We start from the raw sequence: 17,597 nt of genomic DNA on the forward strand, positions 1-17,597 counted from the left end.
GAATGAAATGATCAGATTGCCCAAGCCACTGTGCAAATTCCCAGATGTAGAGATTGAGTCTTTTCTTAGGTCTTTAAAAAAAAAATCAGGGAATTGAAAAACACAAATAATCTTTTATTTCAAAAAATAGATTATACACTTAAGATTTTTTTTTTTTTAGTTTTATGTGAGTAATTTAAATGGGCAAAGACAGGGTCTAGTCTAAGATTGTTTTACAATATATTTAGCCAAAAGTGTGTAGATAATATTTTATACAATTTATGTAAATATCTCAAGACTTGGTTTAGAAACAAAATGAAACAGAGGCATCTGTTGAAAAATACCATAACCCTGTGGCAGCTGCTATTAAACCATTAACAGGATCAGGTTTCATTTAAACCAGATTTACCATTTTCTACAACAGCCCATGGGAAAGCTAAAAACATTAGGCACAAATTATTGACAAAAGAGATCCTTAATCAAGCCGTACTTTTCATTTGGCTAGTTGGCTGTGAGTAACATTTGTGATAACAGAATCAGAGCTAAACGAGGAGGGGGGGAAGTGGGGTCAGAAATCTAAATGATGGGATCATCATTTAGAAATAAAATTGAACGGATGCTATTAACAATAAGTTTATCAATTTTTATCTCTGCATTTAGAAGTGAAAAACCAGTGCCCTTCTTATACTAACCTGGTCTTATTCAACAGTGCAATCAAAGTAAATAAAGTAAGAATTCGGCACTAACAATTCTATTATTAATTTTGTTGTCATGGGGGCAAGTCAGTTTTTTTATATTTAAGTTTCCATATACTTGAGATTCCTCAGCAATTAAAAAAAAACTGATCCTCTTCATGGAGTTGACAAAATTCTCAACTTAGACAATAAATTATATGGTAAACATTTAAATCTGTTAATGCTCAGAAAAATATAAAATTTACATGATGATTTATTAAGATTTTATTTCAATTACTTCTAAGATGACTGAAGTAACAATTTCTTTTAATAAAAAAGGAAAAGTGCATATACAAGAATGAAATATATTGGTAAACATGTAAAACACCAGTATCCTTTTGTGCATGAGAAATAGTTCAGGGGTGCTGAGACCAACAGAGGACACTGCGCAATACTGTGTCACCTGCAGCAATGCATAGAAAGGACTTCACCTCAACCTTCTCCACAAGATAGAGGGGTCATATGCTACCACCCTGATGACTCCTAAAAAAAAAATGAGTATATGAACAGAATGTGACATACTCACTGATACTGACTACAAAGGAAGATAGGAGCCATAAATTATTAAAGAAAGGAATTTATGTGACAACAGTTGTCTTCCCTTATTTCTTCCCCTAGCATCTTTCCCTCGGTGCCTGTTGTAGGAGAGATCTTTTGCCCTGTAATATGTAGCTTGGGACTCGTTCTTTTGGTAAGAAAGATCACTAAGTTTCATTGTATCTCTCTCAGAGGATCCTTTCCACAAACCTGAACATTTCCACAGATATCCTACGATGGCACATATGCCTGAGTATTTTTCAGTAGGTTTGTAATTGAAAGCTAAAAATTAAGTTCTGAATGCATGGGTCTCCCCCAATGTCAACTGCCCGTGCCATCTCATCACAGAGACCCTGGTAATGGAGGGCATCATATTCTCAAAGCACCTTTATTTTCCAAATACTGTAAAAAGCGCTATTTTGAAAGAAAGAGATACTATAGAGCTCAAGTTCACTATGTAACTTTAGGGTGATCTTCTGCATCAAAGAAGGTACATGTGAAAGATGAGTGCAGAACAAGTAGAATCCAAGAAGCAAGAGAGAATTTTAAAGACCGAATGCTGAGTGGGGGGTTCGTAAAGAAAGCAATATTCTTTTCACTTGGACACCAAATACTTTGAAATTAAAGCAATCCACGGAGTTCATGACAAATGACTCAAAATGATAAAAATGCATACTCACAAGGTATTATCCATGTTTTTTTACTTTCTGAATTTTCTGTAGTGATTATAATTCTTGTAATCAGGAAAAAAAGTTGATAAAATGATTTCAAAAACAGAGGGTCTTAAGAAACTCACTGAGACCCAACCTCTAAATAAAATACAAAAAAGGGCTGGAGATGTGGGTCAGTGATTAAGTGCCCCTCAGTTCAATCCCCAATACCAAATAAATAAATAAATAAATAAATAAGAGGGTCCTCAAAATTCTGTTTCTACTTAATGGAGATGGTTGTAAATGTCCAACCATCTCATCATGACAAGAAAAAAACAGTTAATATGTAAAATGTATCTTTTTGAGCTCACTGAGAGCTGAGAAAATGGGATACCGGCTAGGGAGATGCAAGTCTTTCTAAATTATTAAGGCACCCCATGAATTTTAAAATCATTAAATATATGTTCAATAACAGTCATGATAGCAAAGTACTGGGAACAAGAAAGAAACAGACCTATCATTGGATAGAGGACTTTGTAAAAGAAAGGAAACACTGGCTGAACTTTGAATACACTAAGGCTATTGTGGAATACTGAATAGTCATGAGCTCCAAACACAGTGAGTCCTCACTACCAATTCTCAACCTTAGGATATTTACCAAGTGCCCAGCAGCACGTGGCCAATTGGTTCTAGGAAAGAGTCAAAGTAAGATTTCCACTGTCCCAGAAATCCTGGGGTAATGCTGGAGAGCAGAGCACAATCTCAATAAATGGTGCTTGTATATTAAGCCCAGAAGAAGAAGGGACCTTTTGCAACATAAAGCTTTAAAACCAGTAATATTTTCAAACTAACTAAAGTTGCCATCCAAACCCAATTTAGCTCAATTCCTGATTTAAACAAAGAAATGAAGTTCCTGATATGGGATAAATATTTTCTACCTCATTCTCTATAAGTTATGTATACACAATGTGTATACCATAGGCAACTATGAGCCATCTCTGACAGAAGGAAAATGTGAAACACAGATAAAAGAAAACCAGTCAATAGAAACTGACCTATAGATGACACTGGATTAACAAAGACTGGTTTTTTTGGGTTTTTTTTGGTACCAGGGATTGAACTCAGGGGTACTAGACCACTAAGCCATATCCCCGAACCTATTTTGTATTTTATTTAGAGACAGGGTCTCACTGAGTTGCTTGGTGTCTCACAGTTGCTGAGGCTGGCTTTGAATTTGAGATTCTCCTGTCTCAGCCTCCCAAGATGCTGGGATTACAGCGTGTGCCACCACGTCTGGCGCAGACTTTAAAATAATCATTATAATTAGGATTAAAAAATTAGAAGAAAAGATGGAAGTAATCAGAAAAAGTTTGAAATATTTCAGGAGAGAACTTTGAGCTTCTTTAGAACAGATATATAAAACATTTGAAAAGATAAAAATCATTAAATTGTCTTAACAGCATAAATGAGCACAACACAGAAAAGATAGGTGAATGCTAACATAGATCAATAGAAACCAAAGTGCAAAAGCAAAAAGAATGAAAGTGAAAAACAGATCAGAGACTGAAGTCCTTGTGGAATAATAATAAGCAATCTAGCACACATGTAGCTGGAGTCCTCATAGGACAAGGGAGAGATGATGGTACCCACACACAAACATGTTTTTGAATAAATAATGACTAAGCATTTTTCCAAATCTGATGAAAGACATCAGTCTACAAAACAAAGAGGCTCAGAAAATCCCTAAGCAGAAAAAAAAAAAACACAAAATAACCCCTAGGCATCTCATAGTCAGATTAATGGAAATAAGAATAAAGTGAAAATCTTTAAAGGTTCCTTGATGATATATAATTTTTAAAACTTCATTATTGACTATCCAAGTGATATCCTTGGTGAAACATCCATATTTTCTTATCACAAAATTCTGAATTTAATATAAAAAAATGTTCTACATTATATGGAAAATCTAATTTTCATTCCTTTTGCCCAGCTTCTTTGCTCTGAACTCTGATCATATAGATCTACTTTTCTTTTTGACACTGAACAAAAGTTTCTTATACCTTTTGCTGTCTAGTGGGCTAACTCTTGCCTAAATGACATCAGATTACAACCTTATATTTATCATATAATTTGAAATTCCTTAGCATGTATTCATGACCCTAATGGAGCCTGACTACAATCTTTCTGGTTTAATTTCATATTAAACACAAATGAAGTTCATATTAACATACACAATATACGTATTTTAAAATTCTATCAAAATTATTATCATCATAATTATTTTCTCAAATGCCTGCCTATATACAGTCTCTCATGGATTTCTATCAGGAAATACTTTTTCCTCCCCCAAAACTGGCTCATTATAATTAAAGAATCTTGTTGTCAGTTTGGACAAGACCTCTGAAGTTGTCATTTCTAAATCACAGGTTCTCAACAGATAGATAGTGATACCGGTGGGACACAGACACAGGCAAACTTTCATAACAGTGACTAAAGATGCGCCAGCAATTTCTATATCCCTAAAACTTATATCAAATAATAACAATAACAGCAAAAGAGTTGCAAATATTCAGTGACCTCAAAAAAAGGACAGCCAAATTTTTTTTTAAAGAACACAGATTATCTAATAAAGAGACTAATGCTATATAGAACACAAAATTTGAGAAACAGTGTCATAGTCAGTCCTTTGCTCAGACGGACATCTTTTCTGTAAGATACTGGATGTGGCTCATTCTCCACCTACAACCTACACCAGGGAGGAAGTTTGCCAGTTCATAAGATAAACCACTCCATGCGTGAACAATCTGAGTTGTTAGAAAACACCACTCCCTCCTAGGCAGTCGGTAGTGTCAGCAATTCACCAAATAGCAGCAGTTCCTCACCTTCCAAGCATATGAGAGGATGGCACCACTGGCCTCCCTGTGATTGGGTGGCCCATTTAATTAACTGGCCAATGGTCCATGAATGGACCAGAGCACTACTCGCCTCTGGGCCATCGTGTTTATCTTTGTCTCTAAATGCTCCAGAGTTTTCTTTTCCTTTGCCATAGCGATATGCAAAACTCCAGATGTCAGTCCTTCAACCAGACTTTGAGTTAGGGTGGAGCAAAGCCTCCTCCTTCTGTCCTGAAGAGGACCTGGACACAGAGTGAGGAATCAGTACCTGCTGTGCTAAGCCACTGAGATGCTGTGAAGTTTTTGTTCGTTTGCTAGTTGTTTGGCCCTTGTTCTGGTGGATAACCAAGCTGATGTTGACAGATTCACTGTATTCCCTGAATTCCCTGTATTCACTCAAGTCTGGTCTTAACCATCCTATGAACAGGATTATTGCACCAACATAGCCATGATTCTAAGTCATTGTATCCAAGGTCAGGACCTAGTGATTGTCAACATCAAGCTACAGCCAAATTATCATGCGATAATAAAAATAAATAAAATTCTAGAATCCTTTATAAAAAAAAAAGATATGGCCGTAATAAAGGGACATGCAAATATTCCTGTAAGCTGCACTTAAGTAGATAAACAAAACTTTACACAGTGTTAAGGTGCTCATGGGAAATCTACGGTGGTGTCCCTTAGAACTTTTCTTGGTTGCATTTCTTCAAAAATGCATCTTAAGTGGAGTTTGAATTGCATATATGTGTATATATCCCTGTCTAGACATCTCTGCATAGGATACACCAATCCAATCTGTTCAGCCCTGCCCTGTTTAATTGCTTCTCTCCTTTAAAAGGGGAGATTTATATCCTTGAAAAGTTAAAAAGTATGGGCTTTGGCATCAGACATACATGAGAACAAATTCCAACTTACTATTGAGTAAGTAACCTACCTACTGTCTCTGGATCGTTGTTTCACTGTATAAAAAGTGCTGGGATACAGGGGCAATGGTGACAGAAAAATTAACTGAGTGGTGTCTTCAAGGAAGCAAATCAATACACTTAATTTGTATTAGAAATAGCAAAATGTTCTTTTGGAGGCAGACAACTCAGGACAGAGGAGTGGGAATTGATGCCATAGCACAGAGTAATCTAGATTATCCAGTGAGAGTTTTATAGTAGCATTATTTTCTTTTCCATTCTCCCAGCCAAAATAAATAAATAGACAAATTAGCTCTAATCCCCAGTCTCTCTGTTATGGGATACAATAAAGTAATTATTCTTGAAAATTTATCTTGGCTTAGGGATCAAGGACAGAGGGTCACAGCAGCTAAAACTCTCTTGGCTTCTAAATAGGAGAGAGAGAGAGAGAGAGAATCTTACTGCCTACACCCCTGGAAAACCAGTACTCTTCTGTCAAATGAAGATATTCCAGGTTCCTGTTTTCAAAAAGTATTTCTTTTTAAATTCCTTAATCCTAAATGTTGCTATATTATCAACAGTTAAAATTTATTCACTAAAATCAAGGCACTTTTAAACTACTTTATCTTCATTAAACTGTGGCCACAATAATCCCACAAAGTAGATTCTATTATGGGTCTCATTTTACAAATGTCACAACTGAGGCAAAGAGAAACTTAGCCTAAGGTCACATAAAACAGATGTAGAAGTTGGTGCTGGGGTTTGATTTTAGTCACTCTGTTTCAGAGTTATTCACACTATGGTTCCTGAATAGAGGAACAGCCAAATGGAGACCCCATCTTGGATTCAAAGTGAAAGGCCTCAAGGTCATTCTGCTCTAGGCGACTGACTGCTTCTCATGACTCATGTAAATAGAGAAGCCTGGGCTCTCCTTCCAGATATTTCTCTCATATTCTCTCCTCAATTAGTCACTTTGAAGTCCAGGCATCCAACAATGATCTAGAGTTTATCAAGAAAAAAAAAATCTTTTGCCCTAATAATACCCAAATTCTTAAAGAATAAGAATCTTTCTTTCTAAAATACCAAATTTGCCAGTTAGTTTACAAACTAATTCTTCAGAATAAAAATCTTCCATTAATTAAGGGAACAATTCTTTTAAATATTTGTTGATTGATTTTTTTTATCCTTTCTGAGAAGTGTCTGTTCAGGTCATTGGCCCATTTATTGATTGGGTTATTTGCTTTTTGGTGCTTAGCTTTTTGAGTTCTTTATATACCCTAGAGACTAGAACTCTATCTGATGTGTGAGGGGTAAAAATTCCTGTCAGAATGGCAGCTATTATGAAGACAAACAACAAGTGTTGGTAAAGATGTGGGGGAAAAGGTACACTCATACATTGCTGGTGGGACTACAAATTGGTGCAGCCAATTTGGAAAGCAGTATGGAGATTCCTTGGAAATCTGGGAATGGAACCACCATTTGACCCAGCTATTCCTCTTCTCAGACTATACCCAAAGGACTTAAAAACAGCATACTTCAGGGACACAGCCACATCAATGTTTATAGCAGCACAATTCACAATAGCTAAACTGTGGAGCCAACATAGATGTCCTTCAGTAGATGAGTGGATAAAAAAATGTGGCATATATACACAATGGAATTTTGCTCAGCATTAAAAAAGAACAAAATCTGGCATTTGCAGGTAAATGGATGGCATTGGAGAAGATAATGCTAAGTGAAGTTAGCCAATCCCCCAAAAACAGATGCCAAATATTTTCTCTGATAATAAAGGGGGTGACTCATAGTGGGGTAGGGAGGGAGAGCATGGGAGGAATAGATGAATTCTAGATAGGGCAAAGGAGTGGGAGGGAAAGGGAGGGGGCAGGGAATTAGCAAGGATGGTGGAATGTGATGGTCATCATTACACAAAGTACATGTATGAAGACATGAATTGGGTGTCAACATACCTTATATACAAACAGAGATATGAAAAATTGTGGTATATATGTATATTAAGAATTGTAATGCAAAAAAACAACAAAGTACATGTATAATGGCATAAATTTGTGTGAACAAACTTTGTATACAGAGATATGAAAATTGTGCTCTATATGTGTAATAAAAATTGTAATGCATTCTACTGTTGTCGTGTATTTAAAAAAAAATAACAATAAAATCAATTTTTTAAAAATGAAGGGCACAATTCTAAGATCTCTCAAACCTAGTCCCTGCACCTGATTCCATGATTTCTCCACAACTACTTTGGTCATTTGGGGGTGGCTGGGGGAGGCGGGGGGAGACCAATAATCATACTATTATGTCCACAAGACCCAAACTAGCAGTTCTCAAAATTTAATTTGTATAAAAATTACCTAAAGGTACTTTTTAAAAATGAATATTTGGCCTTGTATCTATGTTTGACTCAGTAAGTCTGGTGTGAGAATGAACTCTGAATTTTAACTAGCATGCTCAGGTGATAGTAAATAGGGTGGTCCTTCAATGAGAATCTCTACAATTTATAGATACAAACATAAGCAACATGAACTGTGTATCTTTGATCAGATGTTTAATTGACTTCTACTGAATAAAACAACTATCTTTCTGTCTAAAACCTGGCTGAGTTATACTTGAATAATTACTAGCTACCCACTGTATATAACCTTTCCACCTTCTCTATCGAACATGCCTAAAATGAAGAGGAACTATATGATATATCATGTCACTCTGCTGCAATTCTATTCCCCTGACCTCAGCCTCAATATGTCATAACTCATCTCTTCCCATGCTGCTCAAATGTTCAACTAAGAATGTTTCACTCTAGAGAGATGGAAACACCTAATTGAATATTTTAATTTAGAAAATTCAGTTCTCAGATTCTCTCCTCCTCCCTTTCCTTTACTGTTTTCTTTCTCTCCTTTTTTTCCCCTTTCTTTTCTTTTTGACTGAAGGCAAAAGTTGAATTTTCTTTTCTCCTTGTTAGGCAAAAGATAGATCTTTCCCTTCATTGTCCCTGAGAGTTGAACACTTTGGGGAAAAATTGGGCACAGCCCATTACTTTTACAAACCCCAGTGAATGAGCCTCAATACACAAAAAGATGGCATTTCTGAACATCTGCAGCCTGATTAGATCAAAGACCAACAAATTAACCACAAATGGTTTTACAAGGAGCATGCAAATATATCATTTGGAAAGGAGAAAACTTTTGGCAATAATTGCTCATCAACATTTTCCCTTTGGACAGCCCACATGGCACCAAAGATATCTAGCAACAAAGTTAATTCCTGTGCAGCAATTTCTATTTTACAAACCGTGGACATGCACATTGTAACTTTTGATCTGCACATCCGTCTTATTGTATTGTTGACATTAGCCCATTTCACAGGTTACTGAAAAAAAAAAAAGATCCAGGAAGAAAAAGACTCGCTCTTGTCTCTAGCTACCAAATTGTTGATTTGACCATCAAATAAATAAATAAAAGTCACCATATCTGGCTTCTTTGTTACTTCATTTACAAAATACCCATTTTTGTATTAAGCACCATTTTTGGCACTAAAGAAACAAAGAATGGCTAACACCTTCCTATTCTCATTGAGCTATTGACTGCTGAGGAAGAGATAAGCAATAAGTAAATAAGACCTTATCAATAGAGATAAATGCTTAACCTATCACAACTGATACTGAAATGATGAAAATGAATGTTGATGGACCAGAAAATGATTAGAGAAGGGGGGTTATTTATATTAAGAAGCTCGTGTCTAAGGAAGCAGCTCTTACCCTGAGACCTGCTGCGTTGAAATTCGAGGAAGAAGTCTACTAGGCAGGAAGCAGCAATGAATTCGGTGGCCCTGCAGCAAGAATGAGCTTGGTGTATTCAGAGAATGAAAATGAGGCTGCAATGAAATACACAAGCAGAAAACTAGGAGGAAATAAAATTAGTAAGTGGGATAAAGGCCAAATACATAAGGTTCAGAGACCCAAGTAAGGAATCTGGATTTTATTCTCAATGCAACGAAGATTCAAAGGCCATGAAAGGTATTAAGCAGGGGACCGATAGGATCTGATCTGCAGTTTACTAGCTTGACCTTTATTGGTCCTTGAGTTGAGCCATATTTTTGTTTGAATATAAATCCTTTTCCTGCCACCGTCGTCGTTTGCTTTGAGAGTCTCATCAGTTCAAAGTCATTGACTACTGCTTATTATATGCATGAGTCAGACGGATGGGAAAAGATAGCCAGCCTTGCCTTTGCAATTAACACGCTGTGTGACCTTGGAGAAATTCTTTGCCCTACTCAGTCCTTCGTGACTTCGCTGGGTGTTCATATGAGAATTAATGCCTTAAAAGTAATTGTAAAGCATTTTGTATAGATGTCGAAATATTAAAACATATTCCCTCTGAATGTGAGTGAGTTCAAATATAGAAGCAAGTTCCTCCTCTTTGGAGAATTCAAAATGATTTGATTGTTGAATTGCATGCCAAGTGAACAAGAACTACTATTTTGTAACTAGGGCATTCTTAACTCTGAATACATTGGATGTGAACAGATGTAGGGAACAGACACAGAGGACAAAGATGGATTTATGGCATTGTGAAAGCATTCCCGATAAAATAAAGGATGTGAATCTGAATAAAACACCAAAAACATGCGTAAAAAATCATTTAAGTCAGGCTGGGCAGTGGTTGAGCCTATGCTCAGCATGTGTCAAACCCTGGGTTCAATCCCCAAGACCAAAAATACGTAAATAAATACCAAAAAGAGATCCAAGTAAAAGTTCAATAGTCTATTTCAAGGTCTAGTTGAAAACCTTCATGGGACTCTTTGGAATTCTTAAATTTGTTCATTCATTTTAAGAAATATATATATGGAGACAGACACATTTCTAGGTGCTAGCAATACCACAATGAACAGACCTGTGGGTCTTTGGGTTATCAACTGAATTAAGACACCGGGAAAATTGGTACTGCACACTTGTGGGTGTGTCTGAGAGGGTGTTTCCAAAGATGATTGACATGTGGCTTAGCCAACCGAAGGGGAAGACCAGCCTTGAATAAGGGTACATTGTCCACCAAGCTGGGATCCAGATGTAACATAAAGTGGAGAAAGGAGGAAGCTTGCCTCTGGGCACGCACAAACTCCATTCTTCTTGAGATGGTGCATTTTTTTTGCTGCTGACACATTGAACTCCAGCCTCTTCAGTCTTTCAACAGTGACTCACGGCAGTGATTCTCCAAGGGATTTCCAGGCCTTCAGCCTCAGACTGGGGGGCTGCATCATGAACCTCTCTCTTGTTCTGAGAGTCTAGCCTCTTGGACTGAGTAGCTACTGGCTCCTCCCTGCAGATCTCCTGCCTGAAGGTGGCCATGGTGGAACTAGGAACCACTGATCTTGTAAATCAATCCAATAAATCCCTTTCTGTAGCTACGCATATATTCTACTGGTTTTGTTCCTCTAGAAAACGCCAATACAAATCCAAAGTCCCTTCTTTTTGGATGCCTACATCCTGGTGCTGCCCAATATTCTTAAGTGATCACCTGCCAATGATCCATCTCCTTCACAAATGTTACAGGCTCCTTACTGCATGATAAAGAGCCTGTGCTTTCGCTGACGGAGGGAGAGACGGAATAGAGGGAGACTTGGCTTTTGAAATAGAAGCAATTCTGGTAAAAGTATGAAGAAATGTTATAGGAATTGGTGGGTAATTTACCATCATGGAAAACCAATAATTTTATTTTTTATGCTTCCTTTCAGTTAGTGTTCAGACTTTGGAGTCCACATCTAGTTTTGAAACTTAGTTTCAAACATCTTGACAAGTCCTCATCGAAATCCTCAGTTTTTCTCAAAAGCAAAAAGGGTTTAACAGTGGGTTGGATTGAATGAAGTCTGCACTGATAGTGCATATTAAGTGTATCGTGATGTAATTGACACTGCAGTTAACTAATGATTGCTACACACCTTCTCTCCTGCCAAAGATAAAATAATGGAGTATGCTACAGGTCTGGATCTGGAATAGATCTGGAATAGCCCCCAAAGGCCCAGGTACTAATGAATGGTCCTCAACTTGACTCTATCGGGATGATGAATTTTGAAACTCTTAAGAGGTGGGGCCTAGTAGGAAGTCACCAGGTCCCTGGGGGTGTGTCCTCTAAAGTATTCTGGAACTTCTACCTCTTCATCCATTTTACCAGCCATAAGGTGAGTGGTCTCACCACAGCCCCAAAGCAAAAGTGGGTAGGGGATTCCATCTGTCCATGGACTGATCATCTCAGATTGTGAGTCCAAATATACCTTTCATTTTCATAAGGATGTAAGTATCGGGTATTTGTTTCAGTAAAAGCAAGCTGATTCAGAAGCAGGGAAAGCAACTTTCTGCACAGATGACCTGGGGACACTCCACATCACCCAGTAACAAGAGGTGAAGGCAAAAGAGCATGAAAACATTGTAAAAGGAGATTTCTTAGAAGATGGCCAAGAAAGGACTTACTAAGACTTCTTGAAGGAATGGTTTGAAGGACTGAAGAGAAAGTAATAAGGAAGCAAACTACATTCTACACAGAGGATTACCATACCATGACAAAAATCATGACAACTACCAGTTATTGCCTTCTTGCAACCCACTAAGTACTTACTGTATCACATTTAAGCCCCATAAAAACCCTATGAAATAGGCAGTAGATTTCCATTTCAGAGATGGGGGGACTGGGACCAGGGGAGTTTAAATAATTTTCCTGAAGTAGTGAGTACCAGGAGATCAAGATTCTGTTAAGCCTCCTTCCTCCTAAAGATATGCTCCTTACATGTATGAAGACACGAACTGGGGTGTCAACCTACTTTATATACAAACAGAGATATGAAAAATTGTGGTATATGTGTGTAATAAGAATTGTAATGCAAAAAAAAACAAAGTACATGTATAAAGACATGAATTGGCATGAACATACTTTATATACAAAGATATAAAAAATGTGCTCTATACATGTAACAAGAATCATAATGCATTCCGCTGTCATGTATTTAAAAAAATAAAATCAATTTAAAAAAAAAAAAGATATGCTCCTAACTAGTACTTTGGGACCAAGTTTTTTATTTATTTTGGTGGGGATGAGGGGGTCAAAGGGGAAAGAATGTTCTTAAGTTGACCAGGGAGACCCTGTGTGGTGGCAGCGAGAAATGGATTACGAGAGATCGTTGCTGAGAAGAGAGCACCCTGTGACAATGGCCAGCACTCAGGCCATTCAGGACGAACCAATTGCCACCCAAGTTCTCACAAATTCGAGGTTCTCTTAATCAGCAGAGGCAACCTTTGCAAAAACACAAAATTGGGGCTTTCTCCAACGGATACAATGGAGAGCTCTCTAAAGCTGCACGATATAATATACTCCAGGGCTCTCCATTATTAATCGTAATAACCAATAATCAATAAAAGCAATCATGCTCAGACTTTAGATTTCCTAAGACCACTCCTTCCTATGAGTTATTAAAATCGTTTCAATTCTTAGATATTAAATGTCACACAGAAAATAACCTCTTGCAAAATGTTGGGTTCATCATATTTTAAGAATTAATACTTTAGGTCATTTTAATCAGTTTCTGATATATGCAGTTTTCAGAAAGCACTTCAGGGAAGAACATTGTGCCATGACTAATAATGACAAGAATATGAACTATATTCTTCATATACATATTGGAATCAGAGCACTACTGAAGTACTTTACCATCTTAAGTATTTAGGAAGCTTTAAATAAAAAATAAATTTGCCTATTTCATTTAAATTGAGCATCCTTTTTTTTCCAAGCATAAAACTTCAAACTTATTAATTTCATGGCTATATTTTAAAATGAGAGCCAGTACCAGCTAGATGGCTTCATGATGAGTGTCTTAAAATTTCCAGAAAAGGCACTAAATTTTTCACAGTATTTGTGTTTCATTCTCAGTGTAATAAAAATATGCCACTCTTTTAATAATGAATAATAGATTCTCAATTTGATTTACATGCATGGATTAAATGTCATCTTTGAAAAGTTGCTATTTTATTCATATTGGATTTCCCTCCAGTGAAACAAAAATGGCGCCCATCTACTACTAGAATAATGATAACCTTGCCACACTGACATATAAATATTAACTGGTTGCTACACTTTTTAAAAGTGCTGTACATCCATGAAATAGTCTGAGAGCACAGTGAGTTTAAGTGAGGTTTCTTTGGGGTGTACGAGGTCCCCTACTTGTCTCTAACCTCCTACCTATATGAAGAATGAAGAACCTGACCTCCCCCACATCACAAATGCAGCTCATTTCAGTGATGCCAGATTTACATGTTGCTTGATAACAAGTTGAAGTATTTTGTTGCTCCTTTCCCACTATGGGAAAAAAGAAAATCATTGTCACCAATTTTCCTGAGTCCCTGTGTTATTGCTGAGTCTGCCAATAACAAAGTCAATAGTCTGGGAGAATTAAACAACAGGAATTTATTTTCTCCTCACTCTAGAAGCTAGAACTCCAAAGTCAAGGTGTTGGCCATGTCAGTGCCTCCTGAAGCCTTCCTCCTCGGCTTGTCGGTGGTCATCTCCTCCCTGTGTCTTGACATGGTCTCGTCTCTTCTATTGTCTCTGTCCTAATCGCTTTTCTGTAAGGACACTGGTCCTATTGGAGTAAGGCTCACCCCAGCGACTTTATTTTAATTATCTCTTTAAAGACTCTGTCTCTGAATAAAGCCATATTCTGGGTTACTAAGGGTTAAGATTTTTTTAAACATGTGGGTTTGGGGATTTATACAGTTCAATCCACAACAATCCCTACTGGTCCACTTCCATCTCTCACTTTTTCCTGCACAAAGCATAGCTACAGGATGTCACTTCACTTAGAACTCAAATGCCTTTTGAGTGATCCAAAGCTGACTATAGAAATAAGCTGATTTTTTTTTTACTGAAACTACCAGTTCATTTGTTACTGCTTATTTTTTGTTATATATAACATTTGGGTACATTTTAACATAATCACAAAAGCATGTAATATAATTTGCTCTACTTCAGTCCCCAGTACTTCCCCATCCCCTCTTCTCCTCCTCCCTCCCCTCCCTCTATTCTTCTGATCTTTCTGCAATTTGTTCATAGTTTTTTTTTTTTAATTAGTGTCCTGTGGTTGTGCATGACGGTGAGATTCACTGTACTGTATCCACTATGTACTTATGAATGTTCAGATTCATTCCACTGTTCTTCCCTCTTCCTGTCCATCCTTCCTCCCCCTCAATCCCCCTCATCTACTCTACTGATCTTTCATCTATTCTGATGAAATTCCCTCTCTTCTTGTTTTTTCCCCTTTGTCTCTCTCTCTCTCCCACCTTCTCCCTATTTTGGATTTGCTTCCACATATCAGAGAAAACATTTGGCATTTGACTTCTTGAGTCTGGCTTAAGAAATAAGCTAATTTTTATTTTTTCTTTAAATTGCAAGATTCAACTAGCAGAAACTACCAAGGTCATGAGCACTTTAAGGAAAGGGCCCAGGTTTTTATTTCTTCAGCACTCAATATACGAGTTGATACCAAAGGAGCTAAATAAGTCCTTCAACTATTTATGGCTGTAAAACAATACTACTTTGAAACTTAGTGGCTCGGAACACCTTGCTTTGTAGATTCCCCAATTATGCAGATCAGGAATCCAGGGCCAGCTCAGCAGAGTACTCAGCTCCTCCACATGAAGTCTCCTGGGGGCAGTGTCTGAAATGGAGGGTCCAAGATGTCTTCTCTCACATGCCACTTCCTTTGCAAAGACAGATGGACAGTTGAGCTAGCCGTAGAGCTTGTCTTTCTTCTCTAGTCCCAGGGCCTCACCTTCTGGTGTTTCCAGCAGAGTAGATGGATTTTTTACAGGGTGCCTCAAGTATTTCAGAGCAAGGTTTGAAACAAGACAGGAAATGGAAGTTCCCAGCCCTTGAAAGCCTGAACCTCAACCCAGAAACTGGTGCCACATCCTTTCCATCATATTCTATTGGTCACATAGTCTCAGAGCCCCCGCAGATTCAAGAGGAAGAAGCACAGCTCTCACTCTTAAGCCAGAAGAGTAGGAAAGATGTTATAACTGTTTTTCACCCACCCCAGTAGATTATTGGCAACTAAATGAATGAATAAAAATATGCAAAACACATTAGGTCATACAAATAAAATCAACCTATTTGGCCACGGACGGTGTAATAACCTTTGGAAATGAATCTGCTGGCACCTTAACCTTGCACTTCCTAGCCTTCAGTGTGGCGAGAAATGTCATTTTAGGAATTATTGATATGTTTAAGTCATTCATAGAATGGTATCTTTTCATCACAGTTTGAACTAAGACCCACAGTGGATAAACAACTTAATCTACCCAGGTTAGACAGCCAGGACCAAGAAAAGGAAGGTCATGGGCATGAAGGGAATGAAGTGGCAGAAGAGGAATAAACACATGATGTTGACTGCATAGATATTTAAAATTCTTGATTTTCTTAATAAAGAGTTCCTATATGTCTGCCATAACAGAATGGTCAATACAGCTCTATTTTCACTCGGAAATTCCAAAAATCATTTGAAGGAATTCTTGCTTATCAAAATTTAAGGTCACAGTTGACATGAGATGAAACAGCTACATTTAGGGAGGTCCGTGGGTGTGCCCAAGCACTCCAGAAATTCTCAGAAGGGTTCCAGAGGGCTTCCATCCACCTTTCCACACGAGAAGGCTGCGTTTGCTCATGGTTCAGGGGGATAAATATATGGATTCATTTCTTACAAAATGTTTATTCAAAATATTAATTTTTCAAAAAGGAGGGAGAGATCAAATGAACATGAAGCAGTAAAATCATAAAATACTGGTATTTTAAACTAATTGCCCATTTATCAGTCATATTAAAATAATATCTCTGAATTGATTTGTTTCTTTTTCACCAATATATTTCATTTTAGAAATCATGGATACCAAGATGTGACTCTTAAAATTAATTCATTTTCTTTGTTTATTCAGGAAATAATATACATTTTTGGAAACCTGAACTTATATTAAAGTTGTTGCACCCCCCACCCCCCACATCAATAGTTTTGCATTCTATTTTCTTTTTATTTTAGAAGCAGTTATTAAGTTATTTATAAGCAGTATATGCCCTGAAAAACAAAATAAGGTTATGACCCCTGTTCTCAAATACCTGAAGTCTTGTTGGAGTGAGTTAACAAGTATAAAAAATAGCACGAGAGAGTAAGTTTTGAGTTTGGAAAGTAAATAGGAGTTAATGCTGAGGGCTAATGCCCAGTAGTCCATCAGAATTTGGAAGATACAGGAAATTGAGCATTGAATTTGAACCTATGTAGTAGGAGCTGAGCTCTATCTAACTGGGTAAAGACTATGGAAGAAGGCTGAGACTACATTGCTGGGGTCTTTTATTGGATGATCAGAAGTTTGGTTTATCCTAAAAGCCATGGAAAGTCAACGAATGGCTTGAAGAGATAATGGATACAGTGATGTCTTGGAAAGACGTTTTAGTCCATGCTGACCCTGGGATATTGGTGATGCTACTGTGCTAACAGAATGCCTCTCTGGGAGTTAGAACAAACAGAGGACCCAGAGTTATAGGGAATGGACTTTGTTTCAGTCAGCTTTTTCACTGCTGTGACTAAAGGATCCAACTAGTACAACTGTGGAAGAGGGAAAGTTTATTTGAGGGCTGTCTCCATTCCTCAGGGCTCCAGGTGAGGCTGAACATCATGGCAGGAGAGGATGGCAGAGGGAAGCAGCTCTCGTGGTGATCAGGAAGCAGAGAGAGAGGTCTCCACTTGCCAGATACAAATATATATATCTACCGCAAGGCCATGCTCCCAATGCCCAGCTCCTCCAGCCACATCCCACCACTTCAGTTACCACTCGGTTAATCCCTATCACGGGAT

General features: G+C 37.5%; 1 protein-coding gene across 1 annotated transcript in view; it reads right to left on the reverse strand.

Moving 5' to 3' along the window:
* LOC101968337 (uncharacterized) overlaps window positions 1-17,597 on the reverse strand; it is a 312,858-nt gene that overhangs the window by 199,633 nt on the left and 95,628 nt on the right. The gene's annotated exons all lie outside the window — the stretch shown is intronic.

Source organism: Ictidomys tridecemlineatus, chromosome 8, assembly GCF_052094955.1.
Source record: "Ictidomys tridecemlineatus isolate mIctTri1 chromosome 8, mIctTri1.hap1, whole genome shotgun sequence".
Classification (NCBI taxonomy): Eukaryota; Metazoa; Chordata; class Mammalia; order Rodentia; family Sciuridae; genus Ictidomys; species Ictidomys tridecemlineatus.